Source organism: Lepus europaeus, chromosome 1 (genome assembly GCF_033115175.1).
Source record: "Lepus europaeus isolate LE1 chromosome 1, mLepTim1.pri, whole genome shotgun sequence".
NCBI lineage: Eukaryota > Metazoa > Chordata > Mammalia > Lagomorpha > Leporidae > Lepus > Lepus europaeus.
In genome coordinates this window covers 148,623,151-148,637,269 of record NC_084827.1, presented here as the reverse complement: position 1 = coordinate 148,637,269, position 14,119 = coordinate 148,623,151, and the positions used below count along the sequence as shown (strand labels likewise).

Genomic DNA, 14,119 nt, shown 5'->3' with positions numbered 1-14,119 from the left:
GGGGATGTCGGTGTTGCAGGCTTAACCCACTATACCACAGTGCCAGCCCCAATCTATCAACATTTTAACAACATTTTTAAAATATCACAACTAAAGTAGGAATCTCTAACATTTTGGTTAAAGGAATGATAATATAGTTTTCATGAAAGCTTCTGTGGTATTTCTAAGTACATAAAATTAAGTCTTATTCTCTGTCCTTAGAGGATAACAGGCCAATGAATTGTGTACCAATGAATTGAATTAAAATCCAGCGTACTCCAATTTGATAGCCTAGGAATCTTTGCTGTTGCCAAATACTGGATGAAAACAGTGGCTGCAGTTGGATCTATTCTGAAACAATAATTCACACAGAATATGAAGGCCCAGAGAAGGACAGTATCTCCATTCCATCACAAAGACATGGGACATTAGTTACAGAGATAAAATCTTTGACAATCTCAACCAGGAAGCCTAATCAGGTTTGAGGCATAGCAAGTGTCAGCTCATTTTGCTGCCAACCGATATGGATTTTATATTTTCCGAGGATATACGCTCCTCCTCCCTCTTCCTTGAACATTAAATTTCCCAATTGATGCATGATGATGATTGGAATTTCTTTAGAAACATCCACAAAATTGACAGTGGAGTCACTTTCGGGATTCCTGTGCAGTGGGATGAGTATAAGCAGAAGGATGACCTCAGCTTTACCATGCAGCCAAACTGAAGTTTAGGTACATAGGATGTTGTAAAGGGAGGACAGTGATTAAACAACAAAAAAAGTGAAAAACAATGTAGAGTAGGAGTCAAAGACACATGAGAATGGTAGTCACCAGCTGCCATATTTCCTATCACCAAATTTCTGTATCCTCATTGGGACGGGATAAGGCAACAGGCAAGAACTCCATGGAAAGTCACAGTAACATTAGTGGGTAGTTGTCAGAATAATATTTGGGATTGTGGAATTTAGAATTTAAATTAAATTTCATGTTTGACTCCCATGTGGTTGCCACCTACTAACTCCAGGGTCTGAGATAAAGACTTCCGTGCTTGGCACTCACCAGAAACAAAAAAGCACTTCAAAAATTCATGGAAAATGGAGTTAAAAGAAAATTATCTTGGTGCAAAAATTTTTGGAAAGCCATGCATATGAGTCTTGCTGATACCAAAGAAACAAGAGAACTAACAAAACTGTTACCTTGTCACATTCATGATTGACAAAGCTCCCAGGAAGAAAGTCAGTTCTTCTAATCCACCCTCTTAAGGCAAAAACAGCACAATATCAAATACTGTAAGCCTACTTCTATGTTTCTCAGTCTAGTAGATTTACACTTGCCTCTTCCTATTTCTTTCTCCCTCCATCGCCTCCTCCAGAGGCTCATACTTTCTATTTCTAGAGATGCTAACCTCTCCCTGGGGCCATCCTCAGCTAGTCTGCTGTTCAGCGGTGCAGGTTCCTTTAGGTGATGAGTAAGAAAACAGACAGCAGGCCAACTGCTTTCCTGATTGACTGACTATACAAGCAGATAATTGCTGGATCTTAGCTGACAACAGTTGGAACGACGACTCAATGCTTTTTTTTTTCCCCCTGTATCCAACTGAGAAACAAGAATAATAACAAGAGAAAACCAAAACCTTCACCCCAAACCAGTCAAATTAGGTATTTTCTAGTTAACCTGCCTCTGTCTTCACCATGCCAGCCACCACCAGTCAAAGAACAAAGGAACTTTTTCCTACTACAGTTTCCCCACTATGTTTGAACCTCTCTACCAAACACAAAACAACATCTGTTTGTTCTCTTTTGGGTGGTCTTCCTTTATTTCTACAGGTCCTCAAGTTGAATGCAGGAATGTTCCTTGCTTCAGCATCATTTTCCTTGGAAGTATGAAACTTAAAAGAAGCATGTTTACATTGCTTCAAAGTAAGTAAGAAATGAGAAGTAACAATACTGGGAATTGGTATGTTCAGATTCTAACCAATTTTCAAAATGAAATTAGGCACTTAAGTGAAGTCTGCCTCCCTCTGATCTCATTTTTGTTATTCACAAAATGAAGTGGGAACAAAGTGATGGTTTATTTTTTTCCTGGGTTAATAAGGACTTCTTTGAGAAAAAAGGTCCCAACATCAGGCCATTCACAAAAATAATCAATAGTATCAATTTTAGAAAGCAAATATTAAGACTACTATAACACATTTTTTTCTAGAGGATGCATGTGACATGCCAATGCTCATTCACAAAATTACATTGTTACAGCTATGTTGAACAGCCCCACACAGCATTCTTATGTGGGATAGAACACACATACACCTCTAACTTACAACTGCTCCCAGGTGTTACTCAAGTAAATGCAACAGGCTTTGCAGTTAGGGTAGCAAATACCGAACTCATGTAAGAATGGAAAGTACTTTCCTGCATTAACGAGAGTATTTTGCAGACAGCTGATAAAAACCATACAACCTTTGTGTTAAGTCATAGGCATTATCAAAATTAAAAGCAAAAATTATAGGGCAAGACTTAATAGAACTACCAGAGGCATCAAAGGCAGTGAAAATGGGAGCTGACACAGGGCAATATGAATTGATGAACACAGGAAGGACAAGGATGGCACAAACAGTGAGCATGTGCAGAAGATAGTAGGGGAGAGGATCTCGTGAGAACGTTTATCTTAGACAAGCGCCTAGATGCAGAAATAATGGGATAAAATTCCTAAACCTCACTATGTGATTAAGAGTCATCTTCACCATTGGCACTGTCTCTGTCATCCTCTCCCTTCCTTAGCCTCTTTTCCTTCATCCCTGAGCAATTCCAGCTGGTCATCCTCCCATCATCTTATCATCATCATTCAGTAGGTTTCCCTCCTCAGTGGAGTTGTCCCCACCTCCATCAGGCTCCATCTTCACATCAGTCTCATCCTTCTTCAGTGAGCTCCTGCTCTGATCCTCTTCTGACTTAGCATTCTTCATCTCTACTTGCTTGCTCTGTTCCATTTCAGTTTTTCCCAGGATTTCCAGCAGAGTATCCATTTTTTGTTCTATCTGGGTCAACTCATTTTTTTAAAAAGATTTATTTGAAAGGCAAAGTTACAGAGAGGCAGAAGCAGAGAGAGAGAGAGTGAGAGTGGGTGGGTGGGTGGTGTCTTCCATCCAGTGTTTTATTCCCCAAATGGCTGCAATGGCCCCGCTTCTTAATAATCTGAACAAGGTCACCGCCTTTCAACTTTCCAGACTTGGAAGAAGAGCCTCACTCTCCACTCTTAGAATTTAAGCCACCTTATGTTTCTTGAAACATGCTGGTGTTGAGAGGACACTACAGCCTGAGCAAAGAGAAGGAACAGGTGGTGGGTAACTGCACATCCTGTCCTAACAGTCCCACTGAAAGTCATAGTCCAAGTCAATAGAGGAGCTATACATCTCCACTGCAAATTGTTTCACACCTGCTTTTCCTTGGCTCACCGTTGGCTCTGGAGCCGGATTAATATCTAAAACCTGGCCAGCAATCTTTCTGCTATCCTCTCCTGCTACAGCAGCTCAGGCATTTCTCTCATTAACATACTGAACCCTTATGAACAGAGCAGCCCACAACTTTGCCATATGTTGAGAAGACTGCCCCATGTCAGACTGTGACTACAAGAGTGTTGAGAGTCCCAGTGAATTTGTGGCAGCTCATGAAGTGAGGCTCTGTCTTTTTGGTAACATTGCTAGCTGTTGCAATTGATTGGTTCTTCACAAAGTCAAAAAACCTTAGCTGAAGATGAAACAAACTCACTCAAGCAAGTTTCACTAACATACATTTCCAGGGATTTGTAACCAGGAGAGAGGGAGAAGAAATTCCATTCTGTATCTCCTACTCCCAAGTTCTACATGAAGAGGCCAACTGCTTTTTGACATCCACAACAAGATCACAACTACTTGGATTTTGCCTGCTCACAAAAAAAAAAAAAAAAAAAACAAAAATCAATGGTTTGGTTCTTGTAGCCCTGGTTTTTGGAAAATGCCAGCCAGGAGGAATACTGTGTACTCAAATGTAATATAATGGAAGAAGCCTTTAATAATAGGAACTATGTACAAGGTGTGAGTACATAGGGAAACTGTAAGAATTACACAGTGTATCAGCTGAGCTATTGTCAAGTCTAAGCCTAAAGAAGTAAGAAGAATTAATATTAGAAGAAGTCAACGAAATTGAAACCAAAAAACCACAAAAGATCAGCAGAAAGAAGAGCTAGATTTTTGAAAAAAAATAAAAATTGACACATGTTTACTCAACTAACCCAAAAAAGGGGAAAGATGTAAATCAATAAAATTAGAGATGAAAAAAGGAAATGTTACAATAGATACCACAGAAATAAAGCAAAATTACCAGAAATTACTACAAAGAGCTGTATGCAGACAAACTGGGAAACCTAGAAAAAAAGAGATTCCTGGGACACCTACAACCTACCAAAATTGAGCCATGAAGATATAGAAAACCTAACCAGAACCAGAACCAAGATGGAAATTGAATCAGTAATAAAGGCCTTCCTATCAAAGAAAAGCCTAGGACCAGATGGATTCACTGCTGAATTCTACCAGACATTTAAAAATCTAACTCCAAATCTCCTCAAGTTATTCAAAACAATTGAAAGGGAGAGAATCCTCCCAAATTCTTTCTATGAAGCCAGCATCACCTTAATTCCTAAAACCTGAAAAGATACAACAGAGAAAGAGAACTACAGACCAATGAACATAGACGCAGAAATCCTCAAAAAAATTCTAGCCAACCAAATCAAACAACACATCAGAAAGATCATTCACTCAGACCAACTGGGATTTATCCCTGGTATGCAGGGATGGTTCAACATTCATAAATCAATCAATGTGATACATTCCATTAACAAACTGCAGAACAAAAACCATATGATTATCTCAATAGATTCAGAGAAAGCATTTGATAAAATACAACAGCCTTTCACGATGACATCTCTAAGCAGATCGGGTATAGAAGGAACATTCCTCAACATAATCAAGCCAATTTATGACAAACCCATGACCAGCATCATATTGGATGGAGAAAAGTTGGGAACATTCCCACTGAGATGGAGTACCCTACAAGTATGCCCACTCTCACCATTGCTATTCCATATAGTGCTGGAAGTTTTAGCCAGAGCCATTAGGCAAGAAAAAAAAAAGGGATGCAAATTGGGAAGGAGGAAGTCAAATTATCCCTATTTGCAGATGATATGATTCTATAGATAGAGGATCCAAAAGACTCAACTAAGAGACTACTGGAACTCATAGAAAAAATTTGGTAAAGTAGTAGGATATAAGTCAATACACAAAAATCAACAACCTTTGTATACACAGACAATGACAAGGCTGAGATTGAGCTTCTAAGATCAATCCCATTCAAAATAGCAACAAAAAATCAAATACATTTCTCTAAAGGGAGGAGAGAACGTCCACTTTGCTTTGGGCCTAAATATTGACAGAGTTTGTAGACTTCCATAGGGGCTGGTGCTGTGGCATGGCAAATAAAGGCACTGCCTGAAGTGCAAACATTCCATATGGGTACTAGTTGAAGTCCTGGCTGCTCCACCTCTGATCCAGCTCTCTGCTATGCCCTGGGAAAGCAGTAGAAGATGGCAAGTCTTCTTTCTACCTTCTACCTTCTACCTTCAACCTTCTACTACTTCTTCTACTTCTTCTTCCCCTGCACAAGGTGCAGGGACCCAAGGACTTGTGGGAGACCTGGAAGAAGTTCCTGGCTCCTGGATTCAAATCAGCTCAGCTCTGGTTATTGTGGTCATTTGGGGATTGAACCAGCAGATGGAAGACCCCTCCCTCCCTCTCTCCCTCTCCCTCTCTCTCTTGCCTCTCCTCTCTCTGTGTAACTCTTTCAAGTAAATAAATAAATCTTTTGGGGCCAGCACTGCAGTGGAGTGGGTAAAGCCGCTGCCTGCAGTGCTGGCATCCCATATGGGCACCAGCTTGAGTCCCAGCAGCTCCACTTCCAATACAGCTCTCTGCTATGGCCTGGGAAAGCAGTGTAAGATGGCCCAAGTCCTTGGGCCCCTGCACCCACTGGGAAGACCCAGAAGAAGCTCCTGACTCCTGGCTTCAGATCAACACAGCTCCGGCCACTGCAGCCAATTGGGGAGTGAATAAGTGGATAGAAGACCTCTCTCGCTCTCTCTGCATCTCCTTCTCTTTCTGTGTAACTCTTTCAAATAAATAAATAAATCTTAAAAATAAATAATTTTTTTTAAAAAAAAGAAGCTTCCATAGCATAGGCAGCTGATGTCAAGAGCCTTGGGTAGTCACTGATGTCATATATAAGAGTGTTAATTGTTAAATTAACAACAGTAGTCACTGTGCACTAACTCCTTATTCAGGATCTCTGTCCTCAATGAGTTATATTATGAGAGTTAATTGTAAAACCAGTTCTCAAACAGTTTTGTGTGTGTGCAAATCGTTGAAATATTTACTTAGAATAGAGTTGGCCTTCTGTGTACAAAGATAACTGAAAATGAATCTTAATGGAGATTGGGACTGGGAAGGGGAGAGGGAGGAGGGAAGTGGGAGTGGGTATGTACAGTGGGAAGGGTATGTATGGTGCGAGGAATCACTATATTCCTAAAGTTGTACTTACGAAATTTGTATTCCTTAAAAAAAATTTAAAAAATGATGACCGAAGTCCTTGGGCCCCCGGGAGAGCTGGAAGAAGTTCCTGGCTTCCAGCTTCAGATCGGTGTAGCTCCAGTCTTTGTATCCATCTGGGGAGTGAATCAATGGATAGAAGAACTCTCTCTGCCTCTGCCTCTGTATAACTCTGCCTTTCAAAATAAATAAATCTTTAAGAAAATGGCAGGAAAAGCTGGATATGGAAAAATATGAACCACCTGAAATGTGTTTCAAACTTTCACCCTTGGAACAGCTATTTCTTCATAGGGAACTGAGGATCCCCAATGCAAGCCTCAAAGACAATGGATGAAGAAAGGTAAAGGGAAGAGTTTATCAAACTGCAGCTAATTAATAATTTTTGCCTCAGAAATGAAGAATGTTGGTATTTGAAAAGGATAGTTCAAGTAAGGAGCTATACTGTAGCACAATGAGTCTTTAAGAGGATAGCCAACTGCTTAAGTATTTTATCTTCCAAGAAGTTAACAGGAATAGAATATTCTACATTACACAACGTGGAATATTATTTCATGAGCGAACTATTTTCCCCATTTCTTCTCTCGGTATTTACTCAGATCTATCAATAGGGAACATAGGGAGTGTTGTACTCTGTCCAAAATAACTGAGAAGACAATTTAAGAAATATGTTTATTGTGTGAATAGATTTGAAAATTACTTAAAGGAAGTTTACTTTGTATTTGGTTTTTATAATCCATATGTATGCTGCTTATATTTTGTTTCACTATCAACTGATAACTGCTAAATAAAGCTAAGTACTTTTAAATACTGAGAAAGCCTAGAAAAGGTTCCCAAAAACAACATTAACATAGTGCACAGACTGTTCCCATATATTTGTTTCTTCTATTGCTAACCTCTTAATGTGTGAGTTATCAACGTTAGTATGGTATGATCAGCACAATTAATGGAACATTATTGATATAATTAACTAAAGGCTATACTCTATTCACATTTTCTTAGTTCTTACTTACTGGTCTATTTCGAGTCAGAATCCCATCCAATACTCTATTTACTTCTGATGTTTCTCTAGGCTCCCTTTGGCTGTGACTATTTTCAGACTTGCCTCGTTTTTGACGACCTTGATTGGACTAGAAGCACCGGTCAGGTGTTTTATAGAAGATGCCTTCTTTTGAGTTCATCTGAACCTTTCCTTGTGATCAGACTAAGCTTATGGGTTTTTGAAAAGAAGACTCAACACTGAAGTGCTATGCCCATCACATAATATCAAAGGGGTATACTGTCAGCATTTTCACACTGTTAGGTTAACCGAGATCACCTGGCTGAAAGTGTCCCTCAGTTATCCCCTTTCCACACTGTACCCTTTTAGAAGACAGGCACTATGCATAGCCCACATGTCAGCAGCATGAGGTCATGCCTCAGCTCCCTGTTGTGGAGTACCTGCCTATACTACTAGGAATTATTTTGCCTGGGAGACTGTACTTCACCCACTGCTTCATTTGTTTAATAATTTGTTTATATCAACATAGACTTCATGACTATTTTTTACAGTGGGTTAACTGTCAAAGCATATTTTTGTTGTTGTTGCTCAAATTTTTCCAGCTTTAACCATCATGAGGGCTTTTCTTCCCTGTGTCTTTTGGACACACAAATCATTTTTTTAACATTAAAAATCCCTTACTTTGGAACACTAAAATGTTACTAAAATCTGTCTGTATTTTCATATCCATTATCCAAACTCCCATTCTCCTCCCCCCCTCTCACCATTCTCAGCCACCACTAATTATGATCCTCTAAATTCCAATCTACTTTTTTAACTTCCACATTTGAGAGAGAACATATAGTATTGGTCTTTTTCATAAAAATGTACAAATATTACATGCACTCAAAAGTTTTAAATAATACAGTGATTTTAAAATACTTTTGTTCATGACACTACAAGATGCTGTATGTTTCATGCTGAGAATCAGACATTATCCTAAGGCATCCATGGTCCTTTTATTAGAATATGCGATTAGAAACCTACAAGGAGTGCTGGATATAGTTGCTGGTACGAGGGTATCACTGCTTCTAGGCCACTCAGCTTTCAGAACAACAATATTCAAGGATGCTTCAAAAAGGTCTTGGTAAATATAATTAAAAGGTAAGTTTATACTGGCACAAAATTTTTGAAATCCATTAAGTTTTTGCCTACTACACATTTCCATGAACTTCACATGTGTGCACACTAACAATACATATAGCTGCGTATTCATTTATAAATATCTATATATACACATATGAATAAATGTTTATATTTATGTGTATCTCCTGTCTCTATTTGAGGCTAACCATGAGCTCACACTGATGTCTTTATAATCCCATAATTATTTTACCTCCCCATTTGTATATCAATAACTTCTCTCTCTAGCTTACTTAATTTAACATATTCTAAGGTACATTTCAGCATATTCTTTCAAGGAAATAGCAAGATTTTAAAATAAAGAACTAATATTCCAAGTAACAGTTCAATTCACATATATAATAATACATAGGTTCTATGAGGCTGTTACTAACAGTAGATGCTAACAAAGATTTCTTTTCTTATTGTGACTTCTACTTAATTTAAGTTAGCAAAATCATGGGTCTTAGCTGAGGCTGAAATGATCACCCTTAACTCCATATTTCTCTTGGGGCAAATTATAATTGGATGTCACACCTATTAACCCAACTTCATTCTGATAATTATTTAATAATTTTCCTCATATTTCTTTTTACAACTGCATTTAGAACAGCATTAATTTATGCGCTGATAACATTTTGAGACATATGAACTACTTAAAATTGTAATTACTGTGTGATCATCCCAGAGGTATCATTGAAACTGCACTAACACATTTCAGATCAATACAGAAGCAAGACACTACTGCATTCTAGATACCTAAAAATCTCAACATTCCTACGAAGCTTAGTTTAAAAAGAAACAAATAATTTACATTAATACATACCTTATATCTCAAAATGAAAATTCATTGTGAATAATGAATATTTTTATACTCATAAGCTTATTAATCTAACACTTCCACTTCTCCCAGTGAGAAATGAGCATTACAGATAAACAATACTTAAAAACCTCAAGGTTATACATTTCTTAAATCAAAGTCAGACCATAAATCCATTTTTTTTACTCCACGCTCTTTCCTGAGTAACAGCTGTTAGTTAATTCTTGTAATTCTACTTTTTGAATTCATAACCAGTTGAACGTCTCTGCCAAATAAGTTATTCCACAATCTATCTAAGATTGCTGGATACTAAAGAAATTTCTGGTGGAAATCTTATCAGCAACAGAGATCTTCTGCCATTAGACTAAACCTGCATTGAGAAATAAATATATAAAAAAGTCTAAAATGCAAAAATATTCTAAGAAAACTTTTGCCCTATTAAAATGAAGTAACAGTGACTGAAAAGGCATTTTTTAAGTAGACAAAATATACAAAAGTTCGAACAATACCCCTCAGAAAACAGAGGAGAATGACCCCTTGTGGTGGAATGAGAAGGCCATGTCAAGATGGCCACTGGCAGGCATCAGTTACTCAGGGATGGCTTCGAAACCCACCTAGCAATGGAGCCTGCTTGGCAACAGGCTGTGATTGGTTAGGGCATAAATCGCCCCTTGACCAGATTGGCTGCCTTGGCTATATAAGCTGCTCTACCAACTGAAATAAATGAGTCTGTGAGCTGCTCACCTCTGGCCCACTTTCACCCAACTCCTGGTATCTGTGTGGTGACTCTGCACCTCTTGCCCCCACCATGCTCCTCCTCTAAGAATGAATCCACAGCAACAACCCCTAAGACACAGGAACAAATAAGGTGAGCCCTATAATTGCTTCCCTTACTACATGGTGGAAATTCCAGGCTACAGATTAGGGTGAGGCAATCAATTCAAACCCCAGCAGACTTCCTATACTCAAGGGACGAAGTTTAAAATCTGAAGACCCCATGGCAGGTCAAGTTTTATGAGAAAGAGGAGATAGCTACATAAAGAAATGACACCAATATGCAGAGGGTTCCCCAAGTATTCAGCTGAGTATCATTCAGCACACAGCTCCTTAGGAAACTACCTGAAAGAATTAGAAACAACAGTGCCAGCATTTACACCAAAACAAGAATAGTGCTCTTCCGCAGCAGACAAAAAGAAAATCTCAAGATTTGAGGATAGAGAGGTGTGCGCTAAAAAGGTCATGACTCAGCAGTGTGGAACAATTAGACTGAACTGTTATCTCACCTAACAAATATTAAGATCTCAAAGGCTTAGACTGTTTCCAAAAATGTAGCTGTGTCCTACAACAATGACCAAGAACACTTACAGGGATAAAAATTATACCCAACACCTAAGAAGGTAAAAATAACAATGTCTCACATCCAATAAAAAATTACCAGGCATGACAAGAATCTTGAAAATGTTTTAGCTCTATAGAGACAAATGAATCACTCTAAACTGACCCAGAACTGATAAGGGTATTAGAAATAGCAAACAAAGACATTTAAAACATTGTTCTGATATATTCCATATATTCAAAACTGAAGCATAGATGTGTAGTATATAAAAGGAGCTAAAACACTACTAGAGATAAAAACTACGATTTGTTAGAGGAAAAGGCACTGGATAGGATTGCTCTGGGTTTGACATTGCAGAGGGCAAAGATGAGTAAACCTAGATACAGCAAAAGAAGTTACACAGAGGGAACACCAAGGTAACAAATACGATGTGAAAATTAAGCTGAGAATTTAAGCAGTGGAACAACTCCAAGCAGACTAACAGACAAAGGTACTACAAAAATCCCATGGAAAAATGTGTATTTTTAAAATCTCTACTATGGGGGCTGGCGGTGTGGCATAGAGGGTAAAGCCACCGCCTGCAGTGCTGACATCCCACATGGGCAACAGTTAGAGTCCTTGCTGCTCCACTTCTGATCCAGCTCTCTGCTATGGCCTGGGAAAGCAGAAGATGGCCTAAGTCCTTGGGCCCCTGCACCTGCACCTGCATGGGAGACCTGGAAGAAGCTCCTGGATTCAGATCAGTGCAGCAACTGGGGAGTGAATCAGCAGATGGAAGACCTTTCTCTCTCTCTCTCTCTCTCTCTCTCTCTCTCTCTCTCTCTCTGCCTCTCCTCCTCTCTCTGTGTAACTCTTTCAAATAAATAAATATTTTTAAAAATCTTTATTATGTGCAAACTATGTATGCCTAGATTTTAAAATGTTTTTATACCAAAATAAATGCATCTTTTAATTTGATATTTCATTGCAATTTATGAAGTACCTCATACATGCAACTGGTTTCTAAAAGGAAAAGGGGGGGAGCAAAAATATTTTTACAGTAACAGGAAAAAATGTCCAAAATTGTACTAAAACTATAAATTCTCCAATCCCTCAATGAACTCTAAGTACAAGAAACATAAAGGGGTAGCATTTGCACTGGTAGTTGATTTGCTTGCTAAGGCATCTGCATCCCATGTTGGATTGCCTGGGTTCAAGACCCAGGTCTGAGGCTGGCACCGCGGCTCATTAGGCTAATCCTCCGCCTGCGGCACTGGCACCCTGGGTTCTAGTCCCTGTCAGGGTGCTGGATTCTGTCCCAGTTGCCCCTCTTCCAGTCCAGTTCGCTGCTGTGGCCTGGGAAGGTAGGGGAGGATGGTCCAAGTGCTTGGGCCCTGCACCCACATGGGAGACCAGGAGGCGGCACCCGGCTCCCGGCTTCAGATTGGTGCAGTGCGCTGGCCGTAGCAGCCATTTGGGGGGTGAACCAATGGAAGGAAGACCTTTCTCCCTGTCGCTCTCTCACTAACTCTGCCTGTCCAAAAAAAAAAAAAAAAAAAGACCCAGGCCTGTCTCCTACTCCAGATTCACACTAATGTAGACCCTGGGAGGCAGAAGGTGATCGATTGAATAACTGGGCTCCTGCCACCCACATGGAGACCTGGACTGAGTTCCCAGTTCCCATCTTTGGCTCAGCGCAGTCCTAGTCCTTGCATGCGGCTGGGGACTGAGTCAACAGATGACAGCTCTCCATAAATCTCTCTCTCTCTCCCTCTCAATTAGTAAATAATTAACTAAATATATTTAAATATTTGTGAAGGTGGGGCCAGTGCTGTAGTGCAGTGGGTTAATGCCCTGGCCTGAAATGCTGGCATCCCATTTGGGCGCAAGTTCAAGATCCAGCTGCTCAACTTCCCATCCAGCTATCTGCTGTGGCCTGGGAAAGCAGTAGAAAATGGCCCAAGTCCTTGGGCCCCTGCACCCATGTGGGAGACCCAGAAGAAGCTCCTGGCTTCAGATCAGCACAGCTCCGGCCATTGCGGCCAATTGGGTAGTGAACCATCAGATGGAAGACCTCTCTCCCTCTCTTTCTGCCTCTCCTCTCTCTGTGTAACTCTGATTTTCAAATAAATAAATAAGTCTTTAAAAATATATATGTGAAAGCATAGCCTAACCAAATCATTAAAAATCAGTGGTAACAACAACAAAAAGTCTTAAAGGGAAACAGCAGAAAGCAGACACCTATCCAGTGGAACAAAGGAAAGGCTGATAACCCATGTTTTCTTAGTAATAACGCCAAGTGAGAAAAATGGTGGAGAACATCTTTAAAGTACTAAATGAAAAATCTATGTTAATCTAAAATTCTATCAATAAGCAAAAAAACTTTCCATAGACAAAGATAAAATAAAGATACCATGGAACACAGAATAGCTTTAAAAATTTATATTTTCCACCATGAAATAAACATCAATATAAATTTTTGGGCAGAAAAAAAATATATATGTGTATATATATATATATATGAGATCAGACACAAAGAACAAAGAACACTGGAAATAGTAAAATACATGTAAAACTATTATTTAAGCATATTTAAAAAAGTAATTGACTAAATATAAATAACTAATAGTATTTGAAGTTTATAACATATTCTTAGTGAAATGTGTGAAAATAGTGGAATAATGAGAAATTGAAACATTTTATACATTTTATACTTACATAAAGTGAAATAGTATCAGAAAGACTCTGATAAGTTAAAGATGAAACTATAAATCTTAAAGCAACCACTAACACAATAAATCAAACAGTAAAATATAATGAGAAAAGTACATAAAATAAAATAATTTAAAAATGCAAGCAAGAAAATTGGATATGAGTAACAGGGTGACAGATATAAACCTAACCATATCAATAATCACATTAAATGCAAATTGGTAATACTGTTAAAAAGGAGGCACTGTCAAACTGGATTTCAAAATTTGGAACCTATGGATATGCTACCTCCATGAAATGCACATCTAATATAAAGCTACAGAGAGGTCAAAAGAAAAAGATGAGAAACATTACCATACCAACACTAATCAAAAGACAGTTGGGGTCGCTAAGTGAAACCAGGGAAAATAAATTTCAGAGCAAAGCACATTACAAAGAATAAAAGTGTGAGTGTGTGTGTGTGTGTGGGGGGGGGGTCGTTTCAGGATGATAAAAGGTCAAATAA

The 14,119-nt window shown here is 38.8% G+C and overlaps 1 protein-coding gene and 1 pseudogene across 1 annotated transcript in view; both read right to left on the bottom strand.

The window, feature by feature from the left end:
* The window catches only part of PARD3B (par-3 family cell polarity regulator beta), a 1,146,588-nt gene that overhangs the window by 843,351 nt on the left and 289,118 nt on the right, over positions 1-14,119 (bottom strand). The window lies entirely within an intron of this gene.
* The window catches only part of LOC133756265 (heterogeneous nuclear ribonucleoprotein C-like), a 117,271-nt pseudogene continuing 105,853 nt past the window's right edge, over positions 2,702-14,119 (bottom strand).